This window comes from Eriocheir sinensis, chromosome 15 (assembly GCF_024679095.1).
Source record: "Eriocheir sinensis breed Jianghai 21 chromosome 15, ASM2467909v1, whole genome shotgun sequence".
Taxonomy (NCBI): Eukaryota; Metazoa; Arthropoda; class Malacostraca; order Decapoda; family Varunidae; genus Eriocheir; species Eriocheir sinensis.
Genome location: NC_066523.1, coordinates 16,228,330 through 16,241,333, shown reverse-complemented (window position 1 = coordinate 16,241,333; position 13,004 = coordinate 16,228,330). Strand labels below are relative to the sequence as shown.

Here is a 13,004-nt window from a genome sequence, read left to right as displayed (position 1 = left end):
GAGTCTTAACTGTGATTTAGAGTAATGTTAGCGGATTAAACACAGCGAAAAGAGGGTTGTGGGGTAATGAGTAATGGGGAGGAAGAACAATGAGGTTTTTTTTTACAGTAAAGGAAGAAGCTCAAGGGGAAAAGTAAATAAAAACAAAAAAGCCCCCTACCACTGCTCCTACTTATAAGAAAGCAGAGAAGAGTGGCCAAAAGAGAGGTCAATTTTGGATGGAGAGTTGTCTGGGCGGGTGACATGACCAGTGTGAATGGATGACGGCGTCCCATAGACACTATACATTTTGAGTCTTCACTTTGCTAGAGAGGATTGTTAGCGGATTAAACACAGCGAAAGGAGGGCTATAGTCACGGTTACTTGAGGGGTCGTTGGAAGCACAGACGAGACAGATAAAGAGGGAAAGCGCTGCGCCTCTCCACGGCTGGACGACACCCTGATGGACTTTTTGGAGGGGGGAGATACGTGGAAATAAGGTGATAAAAGGGTCAGGCACAGTTTTTGCGGCGTTGGAAGCACATGGACGGCGCTGAGGAGGAGGTGACAAATTTTAGTTTAGATCATGTCTGAAGCCATCGTGTCTTGAATTAGTGGTGCATACTTAGAAGGGACGCTAATGGAGGAAACACAAGAAGGAATGGTAATATGCTGTTGTTACGATGCTGGAGGATGCTAAAAGAGGGAATTAAGGCGGAGATGGCGTGAGCGGAGGTGATGATTAAAGTCAAGGATGAAGAGATGCGGATGCTGACCGCCATCGTGGAAATTACAACACAAAAAGATCTAAAAGTAGGTTTATTCCCAAAGACTACACTATAACGCCGAGGACTTTCCTTTCTGATCCATAAGAAAAAATCAGAAAAAATGTGACATACCGTATTTTTTTTTTTTTTTTTTTTAACCGGGAAAAGCCTTTAAGCTGACGGCCATCATAAGTGAGCAAATGTATAGCAGGCGAGTCAAGTCGTTAGATCGGCTAGGCTTCGCTTCGTTATCTGTAGAAATATGCCAAACAAGCTGTATCACAATCCACACCTTTTATCAGGGAAATGTTGATATATAGTCATTTCCGTATATTGTTATTTTTCCTTTTTCATTTACATTTTATAATAAATTAAGAAAAATTGTTGTTGTTAGTAGTAGTAGTAGTAGTAGTAGTAGTAGTAGTAGTATCATTATTATTATTATTATTATTATTATTATTATTATTATTATTATTATTATTATTATTATTATTATTATTATTATTATTATTATTATTATTATTATTATTATTATTATTATTGACGTTCTCTGTATCCGTAAATTAGGTATAACAACACAGGAATATCAGCAATCCATCACTCTCAGCACATGAACGAGACCTCCACACAGCGAGGCCGGGCGGTGAGTCACGGCGGGCGGCGGGCAGCCAGGCGTGGGATGAGGTCATAGAGGCGAGCCCGATTTCCAGGCTTAATTCACCTGCACATTACCGAACACTGCTGGGAGGGGAAAAAATGACAGTAATTCGATACTCATGTGGCTTGTTGCTATTTTCTGCCGTATTTACGCGACCGTCAGTCAGGCAGTTGTAGGCAGCATTTTCCTTTTAAATAAACACCCACGCATGCTTACACACACACACACACACACACACACACACACACACACACACACACACACACACACACACACACACACACACACACACACACACACACACACACACATACAAAAAAAAGCTGTCGAGCACCCAGACAGACTAACTGATTGACTGTTTAACCAGTTAACTGAATGGCTTGCTGAATAACCGACTAATTGACCAACCGTCTGGCAGACTGACAAACAAGTTGATCAACAAACAACTTAGTAAACATTAGAACAGATATCTGTGGCTGTATGGATAAACATATGAATGATTGTACGAACATAAATGATTTACTTATAGAAAATAATTAAAGGAACAAATAAGTAGATAATCAGATGCATAAATGTATGCATACATGCATGCATACATACATACATACATACATACACACACACACACACACACACACACACACACACACACACACACACACACACACACACACACACACACACACACACACACACACACACACACACACACACACACACACACACACACACACACACGGATGGATGGATGGATACACATAAATCAAACCTTAATTAGAGGGTCTGCTTGCCTGTAACTCAACACCCTTCTGTCCGCAAGTCCAGCAGGTGTTGTTACATTCGGACTAATCAAACGTATAATAAAGTGAATAAAACCACTGAACATACGCCCCGCCGCCGCCTGGCTGTTCGCCGCCCGCCCTCCCGCCCGCCGCCAGGTGATGCGGGTCACTACAAAGCTGGCACGCTGTGATTAATCGCTCGACATTCACCAGCGGGACACACAGCAAACCACACGGGATTCAGTATAAGCACTCGCCGTCCCGGGTTACAATAGAATCATCAGGAACAAACATTATCTCTTTGGGGAAGGGGAAGTTCATGTCCTAATCAAGTCATGAGTTGTCTGCATATAAACCCAACTGTCTGTGGTAACTCACGTGATCCAGATTGCTACCCAAGAACGAACTCGGCCGTGTATCTTAGCCACAGGATCTAGCAGCCCCAGGCGAGATGGAGCTGGTTCTTGGAGGTACTGGGAATGGACTCCAGAAAAGCACAGTGGTAGAACACAACTGGATAGATAGATAGTCAGAGAAACAGGTAGGTAGACAACATGCATAAATTAACAGATTGATCGACTGCTAGATCGGTTGGTAAATACATAGATAGATAGGTAGAAAATTTTAGATATTGGAAGGTAGGCAAACAGAAAGACAGACAGATGTATAAACAATCATATCGATCGAAAGGTAGACAGGTAGGTAGGTGTGCTGGTAAGTAGACAAATAAGTAGATAAATAAACTTAGATAAGTAGATAAACTTAGATAGGCAGATAGATAGACAGGAAGACAGATAGATAGATAGATAGATAGATAGATAGATAGATGGATAATTATTTAGGCTGACGAGGCACTTCCGAAAAATACGCTTTCATATCGTTCTTTCGTCTCTAATAGATTAATTAACACCTGTGACGCTGGCTGTCTGTGTAGTGAATGACAGTTTTGTACACTCTCTTGTGCTGACACCGCGGGTCCTGAAGAGAAAATTGAGCTGAACCAGAGCCGAGTAAACACCGACATACAGGCCTGAAGGTGTATACATGTGTGTGTGTGTGTGTGTGTGTGTGTGTGTGTGTGTGTGTGTGTGTGTGTGTGTGTGTGCACCTCTCTGTCTGTCAGCTCATTTAAGCGTCTGTACACACACACACACACACACACACACTGCCACGATGGCCACCTGTACACACATATCCCCTTCACCCCTTCATTACCTCCTGCCATACACGGTTGTTGCGCTGACGTGTGCTAAGAGACCTCACGCCTCTCTCTGCACAAGTGGCCTCAGCACGGAGAGCTATAGGAAAGTTTTTTTTTTTTTGTTGTTGTTGTTGGGAAAGGGTATACGATGAGAGGTGCTGCCCGCTGTAATGTACTACTGATAAAGACCCCGGAGATGTGTTGTACTGATGTTTCTGTAATGTGTTTGTAAGAACAAAACGCAGTAACAGTAGTAGTACCAGTAGTAGTAGTAGTAATAATAATAATAATAATAATAATAATAATAATAATAATAATAATAATAATAATAATAATAATAATAATAATAATAATAATAATAATAATAATAATAATAAATGATAGTAATAATAATAATAAGAATAAGAATAAGAATAATAATAATAATAATAATAATAATAATAATAATAATAATAATAATAATAATAATAATAATAATAATAATAATAATAATCTCATGTGTGTGGGGGGCTCCACTCACACAGCTCTTTTGGACAGAGTCAAAGGCTCTTTGTCTCATCAACTCCCCTCCTCATACTGACGGTCTTCTATCTCTTAAATTCCGCAGCCATGTTGCCTCTCTATCTTCTATCGATATGTTCATGCTGACTGCTCTTCTGAACTTGCTAACTGCATGCCTCCCCCTCTCCCGTGGCCTCGCTGCACTCGACTTTCTACTCGTGCTCATCCCTATACTGACCAAACTCCTTATGCAAAAGCTAACCTGCATCTTCATTCTTTCATCCCCTTCACCGGTAAACTCTGGAACAGTCTTCCTTCGTCTGTATTTCCTCCTGCCTATGACTTGACATCTTTCAAGAGGAGAGTATCAAGACACCTCTCCACCCGAAATTGACCTCTCTTTTAGCCACTCTTTACTTTTATCTTTTTTAGGAGCAGCGATTAGCGGGCTTTTTTTCTACCCTTTTTTTATTTTTTGTTGCCCTTAAACTACTTCCTTTCCTGCATGAAAAAAATAAAAATAATTATAATAATAATAATAATAATAATAATAATAATAATAATAATAATAATAATAATAATAATAATAATAATAATAATAATAATAATAATAATAATAATAACAACTACAACAGCTACAATAACAATAGCAAAAGTCATAACAAAAACAAAAGCAAGAGCAAATAACAAACACATGGGAGAGCGGAAAAGAGGAGTGGGGGGGGCGGGGGGGGTACACACATATTCCTGGGGCAGCGGCAGCGGGAGGGGGGGGGGGAGACAGGGGGCAGGGGAGGCGTGGGGCTGAAGGTGGACGGCAACGGGTGGTGGTGGGCGGTGGTGATGACGGTGGTGGTGACGGTGGTGGTGGGCGGTGGTGATGGGGGGTGATGGTGGCAGTGGTGGTGGGTGGTGACGGTGGTGGTGACAGTGATGGTGACAGTGATGGTGACGGTGATGGTCGGTGGTGGTGACGGTGGTGGTGACAGTGATGGTGACAGTGATGGTGACGGTGATGGTTGGTGCTGGTGGGCGGTGATGGTGGTGGTGACTGAGACAAGGCAGCGCGGCGTCGTTGGCTACAGGAGGCAAAGGTCACCACGCCTCCTGACGCGAACCAGCGGAAAATTGGGACATCGATCACTGCGGCGGCGACGGCAGTGTCTGGCGGGCTGTGATTTCAGCATCTGTACAGAAGAACAAAATGTGGCTATTGATTCACACCGTAGCGAGACCATGCACGGGGAGGGGAGGAAGGGGATGATCAGGGTAGTGGCCTTAGGGGGAGGTGGGGCAGGAACACACACACACACCCACACTCACACACACACACCACCCCCAACATGTGCCAGTCTGGATCCTCTTTTTATCTGCAGTTAGTTATGGGTTGTAACATGCAATTACACAGAATCAAATACTTGTTTTTTTTTCTGTTTTGTTTGAGTGACAAAACTAAGCAAATAGTGACAGTATAACTTTTTACTTTTTTTTATATTTAGTTACTTGGTTATTTGATTATTTACTAATTTCCTTTTTTTTCTTGAACTATTTTGCTCCCCCGCACTCTGGACTTCTCTGTTCTTTGCAACGGAATGATTCACACAACGTTTTTCATCTTGCTGACGAATGCCTTCATAGTCTGATTCGCGTCTTCCTATCAACTAATCGGCGTACTGATAACAACGATTAGCTAGGCAGAAAATAAAGCCTTCAAAATTCAATTCCGTGAAGACGAAGAAAGTATACATAGAGTATTATCTGATCCAAATTTGCAGCACACTGATTAGGAGTCCGGAAGGGATGAGGCACGTGTTCATATTTTGATTTGAGGTTGAGCTGTTGCTAAGATATGATAGTTATAAAAGAAAAACATGCTGGCGATTAGAAAGATAAAATTATGTAAAGTTAACAGTATATCAAGACGCTTTTATTTACATTACCCGATACAATCTTTGGCTTTGTTTTCTTATACATTTGTTGCCATTAAGACGGATGGACACGTCTCCGAATACAAGCTAAAAATCACACCAGGCGGCAAGAACACGCGTGGTGCCGGGAAACGCCCCGCTAGATCACGGCCCTCGCGCCTCGCCTTCCGTCCCTCCCCTCGCCTTCCGTCCACGTCCCCCTCGCTCTCGCCTCCTGTGTACTGTCGGATAAAAACAGTGGGCGGAAGGGCGCGAGGTGGCGGGCCCGGACACGCAGAGGTAAATTATCTCGGCGACCGGTAGTTGCTTGGCTGACAGATCCGGTCGTGATAGAGGGGGGAGGCTGGAGGGCGGAGGGTGACGGGATGCTGCAGGGCACAAGCGTGGGAGAGAACCGAGGATTGGCAAGACTGAGAATGCCCCGAACCCAAAGCGGGGAGAGAAAACTGATGCCCCGATGTCAGTGTTTTATTTTGTGTGTATGTGTGTGTGTTTGTGTGTAGGGTTGCTTGAATGAGATTTGTTTGTTCTGGTTGGGGACGACAAAAGAACAGACAAGGACGGGAAGTCACGTGCTAGGTTACTTTTATATAAGAGTGACAGAATATTGAGGGAAGAGAAGATGGAGATAAGAGTGAAGAGGTGCAAGTAGGAGGGTCGTGTAGGAGTGACGGACGGCGGTGCGAAAGCGAGAGAGGAAGTAGAGGAAGTAGGGGAAGCAGGAAGGAAGTGCCGGCCGCCCCACGCTAGTTATCCTCGCCAGAGACAAAAGGAAATGTAATCAGTGAGGAAGCAGGTAAATCCGTGCATGGCCGTGACTCCGTGACGCCGCGGCCAGGTGCTGCAGGACCCTGATTTGTGTGCGTGTGTGTGTGTGTGTGTGTGTGTGTGTGTGTGTGTGTGTGTGTGTGTGTGTGTGTGTGAGAACCTTTTTACACATTCATGTACTTAGACACACACACACACACACACACACACACACACACACACGCACACACACACACACACGCACACACACACATACACACACATACATCCTAATGAAACCTGCAACTCACAACCTACCATGTGTGTGTGTGTGTGTGTGTGTGTGTGTCAGCGGTATTCAGTGATGTGATTTGGTCAGCGAAACGACTTCCGACCCCGCCCTGTGAGGTAGAGGAAGGAAGGAAGGAAGGAAGGAAGGAAGGAAGCAGGAAGGAAGGAAGAAAGGAAGGAAGCAGGAAGGAATGAAAGACAAGGGGGGGGTGGGGGCAATGTACTGTAAGAGAGAGAGAGAGAGAGAGAGAGAGAGAGAGAGAGAGAGAGAGAGAGAGAGAGAGAGAGAGAGAGAGAGAGAGAGAGAGAGAGAGAGAGAGAGAGAGAGAGAGAGAGAGAGAGAGAGAGAGAGAGAGAGAGAGAGAGAGACCAAAAGACAAACAGACGGAGACAGAGACAGCGACAGATACAGACACACAGACAAACAAACAGGCATTCTCGCACGTTCGCTTAACACACACACACACACACACACACACACACACACACACACACACACACACATATATATAATACAATAGTTTTTTCTTCTAATACAAATACTAATGTCTCTATCTAGCTATCTATCAACCTATCAATCTGTCTGTCTGGCAGTCTGTCTATCTATCAATTTATCTCTCTATCTATTTATTTACCAATCCTTCTCTCCAATCAGATATATCCAATCAGTGTTTATATCCGCCCCATCTAATAAGTTCTTCAGAGGCATTATATAATCATCATCTAGTGCCTCCTTTGCAAGTCCATTATTAACTAACTTATGAGATATTAAATGCTTGTAACCGTGACTGATTCGTTAACAGCAAATACTAATGACCTTCCTACCCACACCAACATCCAATACCGTGACTCAAACTTCCTCTTCCACGGCAATGTTGAATATATGGCCCGTGTTCTCAAACGCTTTCAGCTCTCATAGCAAATATCTCCAAAGGCCGGGCAGATTAATCGAGTTCTCATTGGTGTTTTTCTTCACATTCATGGTGCAGAAGCCTTGTCAAACTATCACTAGGCTCATAAAACGAAGCCTTGTCAAACTATTACTAGGCTCATAAAACGAAGCCTTGTCAGACTATCACTAGGCTCATAAAATGAAGCCTTATCAAACTATCACTAGGCATATAAAACGAAGCCTTGTCAAACTATTACTAGGCTCATAAAACGAAGCCTTGTCAAACTATCACTAGGCCCATAAAACGAAGCCTTGTCAAACTATTACTAGGCTCATAAAAGGAAGCCTTGTCAAACTATCACTAGGCTCATAAAACGAAGCCTTGTCAAACTATCACTAGGCTCATAAAACGAAGCCTTGTCAAACTATCACTAGGCTCATAAAACAAAGCCTTGTCAAACTATCACTAGGCTCATAAAACAAAGCCTTGTCAAACTATCACTAGGCTCATAAAACGAAGCCTTGTCAAACTATTACTAGGCCCATAAAACAAAGCCTTGTCAAACTATCACTAGGCTCATAAAACGAAGCCTTGTCAAACCATCACTAGGCTCGTAAAACTCCCCATGGAAACACCTACCACCTTACACGAAAGCCTTACTGAATGTGGGTGTATAATCCCCGAAACGTTTGAGATTTTGGACCAATACGGCGCCGTCCCAACACTGGAGCCACAGAGCTACTCGTAAACTTGTGAAACTTCATAACCCACGGCAGCGCTCACTTAACGGCGACGTGCAAACTCTTTTAGTCTCTCTGTCTTTTCGCTTCTCAGTCAGTTACTTTATTTTCATCAAAGAACAGTGCGCATCACCCTCTACTTAAGTAATGTTTGCGGTTTTTAACAAAGTGCAAGCCCCATTCTACATGGTTTGCTAAGGTGTTTTGTACTAGGTGTTCTACTCCCTGCATATTATTTGATAGTAGTAGTAGTAATAGTAGTAGAATTAGTAGTAGACTAGTAGAAGAAGTAGTAGTAGTAGTAGTAGTAGTAGTAATAGTAGTAGTAGTAGTAGTAGTAGTAGTAGTAGTAGTAGTAGTAGTAGTAGTAGTATCACTATTGTTATTGTAATTACGAACGTCATTATCATTATCATCATCAAACGTCTCGTCTAAGGTCTTGTGTGAAAACTAACAGGTGCTTAAAATCGTTCTAATCATTATTTTCTCTTTATCTTTCAATATGAGTACAATTTGAGACTACAAACATGATCACACAGTCCCCATATTCAAAGGACGGAAGTGGTCCACTCTTATGCTTAACCTGACAGCGGCCGCGTGTGTGACGGTCGCTCCGTTAAGAGAGTCCGCGAAAAGCCCGTTGTGGGAGTCAGGAGGTGAAGGGATAAAAATCACAGCTGTCACGTTATGATTTTTGTGTCCAACGTTTAGCTTCGCATTAGTTGGCGGGAACGGGGTGTGACCTGCCTCCCACCCCCTCCCTTTGTCACATTGTTTCGTGTTATTACCATTACTGTTCTTGTGCCTCGTCTGATAAAGAGCTTTGGGGGAGATAATAGGAGGCATGATTGAGAGTTATGTGTTGTCCTACGTGTGTGGTTAGGTTTAGGAAGCTTTAGAGGATATCACTGTCGCAGGGGTTCAACGCAGCGCTAAATAACAGCACCAAAAAACGTCCCGGCATTACGTGAGTTGAAATGGAACAATGAACGAACAGAAACAGGGAGGCAGGAACAGCGGAAGGCGGCGTGGGAGGAGTCGTTCGGAAGCGGAAACGCGGTGTTGCCATAAACGCTCGCGGAATAATTGCACCACACACCGACGAAGGGAGGCGAGGCTGTGTGTTTATCTCCCTCGAAAAGGCCGCACCGACGCCATTAAAATACCAAACCCAGGAAAACGAGACTAGAAAAATAAAAAATAAAAAATCCTCGTTAGAGAGTTCGTCATGTGTCTGTCTAATGAGGATAAAAAGACCTCACCGGCATCTCCAGGTAATTACTGTGGTCATGAGATCGGATAACTGGCTGATAATCCCTTCCGAAATTCATACCTTAAGTGCACCTGTGGACCAATTAAATGTCCAGGTGACCATTACGACCAGGTGCGCTGATTTCTGACTCAATTACTAACATCCGTACTGGGCCGTGATTTGCGGGATTTGCCTGCCGGGTGGGGGGGAGGGCTGGAGAGAGAGAGAGAGAGAGAGAGAGAGAGAGAGAGAGAGAGAGAGAGAGAGAGAGAGAGAAAGAGAGAAAGAGAGAGAAACTTACAATCTAACTAAGTAACTAGCTAACTAACTAAGGAAGAGAAAGAAAGAAAGAAAGATCGAAAGAAGGAAAAAAAGAATGAAGGAAAAAAAGGAAGGAAGAAAGAAAGAGTAAAAAAAAGAAAGAAAGAAGAAAATAAATACAAAAGAAAGACAGAAGAAAAGAAAAAGAAAAAATGAGAGAGAGAGAGAGAGAGAGAGAGAGAGAGAGAGAGAGAGAGAGAGAGAGAGAGAGAGAGAGAGAGAGACTGTTGAATGAAGCTGTTCCCCCATCAGTACACTTCCGCATGCCTTCTCGTACACCAGCACGCCCACAACACGTGCTGGGACGATCATAAGTGCTGCCCCCAAACAAGGGTGCTGCGCGTTGGCAATACTCTCCGCGGTGACCACTAACGACCACGGGGGTTATTTCGCCGCCCAAGAACACCTATTTGACAAGGCTTTCGCAGGAGTTGTGGGCATTTCCAGCAGTAGTTTTATGACCCTGGTGGTAGTTTGACTCTTCCTCTGTACCCTGAGCCTAAAAAACTCTCATTATAACCTGATTGATATCCCCCTTTTGGCCTTTAGAAATAGCTGATTTGAGAAGGGAAAGTGTCTTGTAATACCAGCCTAGTAGAGTCTTATAATAGTTCGGTATTCCCAGACTCTTCCATCCCTCACATCAACTATTTTCAAAGGCCGAAGAGGAGATCAATCGGGTTCTAATGTGTGTTTTTTAGGTTCATGGTTCAGAAGAACGGTCATACTACCAGAAGGGTCATAAAACTACCCCTGGAAATGTCCTGAAAATGCGAGTAGCGGGCTTTTTTTATAAGTGTTTCCTTTTTTTTGTGCCCTTGAGCTGTCTCCTTTGTTGTAAAAAAAAAAACTACGAAATCTTTAAAATCATAACCCTTAACCCCGTATTCTCAAATATTTCGAGGCTTACACACCTTCAATTTAATAAGGCTTTCGTGGAGTTTGTGGGTACTTCCAATGGTAGTTTGATAAGCGTAATGATATAGTTTGAGAAGACTTCTGCACTACAAATGTAAAAAAACATTCATGAGAACACTAGTAATCTCCTTTGTGGCCTTGGGAAATAGTTCTTGTGAGTACCGAAAGCGTCTGAGAGTAAGGGGCGTTAGTGGCTGAGATTTTCCAGAAGAAGGATATCGTCACCTTCGTAAGCAAACCGCCTAAGTCATTATTTTATACTTTACAGAAAATAGGAAAAGAACTGTCATTATCTCATTTGGCTTAACGTTTAGGCAAAAATGAAAAGGCCAATTCTAGACCACTCAAACCCTGAATGACGAAGGCAACTTTACAATAACGGGCGTCTCGTGTTAAAAAATTGATGTAGACAAAAACCTGGAAATCGACGGAAAATTACTTAGGCGATTACTTTATGAGGGTGACGATATTCAATACTTTATGTTCAATTCCAGCAGGCAAAGTGATGGTTTAAGAGCAACTACTACTGAAACTTGCTACCTATTGATCACGTAACCTTCCGGAATTCACACACAGAGGGTATAAGATTTATGGAGCGATTCCCTGTTCTTCTTCCCTGTTTTCACTTTGTCACATCTTCAAGGGACTATTACACTGGGCAAATTTTCCACCACGATTTCCGCTGGCGTGGTTCTCCTATATCCGTGGTTTTCCGACGTGTCCACGATCTTCCAAAGCTACGGTAGATCTCACCGAAGGACGACGGTATTACTCACCATCATCAGCAGCAGCAATAACAAGAAACAAATGAGAACCACGCCAGCGGAAATCGTGGTTTGACTGAAGATCCACGGAAAATTTGCCCAGTGTAATTATAGCCCCTAAAGTCATGCGGTAAAGGAGGGAGGGTTCATGTACTCCCTCCTGTCCTCTAAAAAGATTCATCAGGGAAAGAAAAACGCTGTCACTTTTCTTTTAACCAAGGAAGAGAAAGAAAGAAAGAAAGAAAGAAAGAAAGAAAGAAAGAAAGAAAAAAGAAAGGAAGAAAAAAAAACTGTCACCTTCTCCGGTAATGAAAATAGATGAATAGATAACAAAACAAATAAGAAAGATACCATTAATTTTTTTTTCGTTTATATGGGAACCGAGATGGAGATAATTATAGGAGTTAACCTTTTCAGAACGTACACCAACGGAAGCGGAGGGATCGTTTGAGGGGAATGATGGAAACACTGAGGCCTCGGTAAAACACACACACACACACACACACACACACACACACAGACAAACAGACGCCCGGGTACAATGATCGAGTTGGTCCATTCTCCGTTTATCATTCACGATGCAGCTCGACACACGCGGCGCAGAACAACCTCTCGGAAAGCCTGAAAAGATTTTAATTTCGTTTTGGAGCTCGCGCAGTCATTAGCGAGCGGCACAAAGGCTCCGCTCGAAGTGTTTGGCGTATCGTCTACTAACACACGTGTCTTTCGGGGATATTGTTGCCTTTCGGAGCCGTTGCAAAGGCGGAATTATATCTCGCCATTGATTTCCTCTTTTGATTTGCCTGAGTTATTGTCCTTCCGTCCGTTGCTTTGGACACTATTATGCTGCCTCTTCTTGTTTTCTGTGCACTAATCAGCTTTTTTTTATTTTCTACTCATCTTTATTTCTTTATTTTCTTTTTCTACTTCTAATAAGCTTTTATTTTCTGCTCCTCATCTTTCTCTGTCTTTATTTATTTTCCATCTTCACTTCTAATTACTAACCAGGTCTTTTTTTTCTACTCTTCATCTTTATTTATATTTTCTATCACTTCTAATCACTAACCAGCTTTTATTTTCTACTCCTCGTCTTTCTATCTCTCTCTCTCTCTCTCTCTCTCTCTCTCTCTCTCTCTCTCTCTCTCTCTCTCTCTCTCTCTCTCTCTCTCTCTCTCTCTCTCTCTCTCTCTCTCTCTCTCTCTCTCTCTCTCTCTCTCTCTCTCTCTCTCTCTCTCTCTCTCTCTCTCACAGATGAGAGAGAG

General features: G+C 42.9%; 1 protein-coding gene across 1 annotated transcript in view; it reads left to right on the top strand.

The window, feature by feature from the left end:
• Positions 1–13,004, top strand: part of LOC126998968 (transcription factor sox-3-like) — a 63,192-nt gene that overhangs the window by 44,054 nt on the left and 6,134 nt on the right. The window lies entirely within an intron of this gene.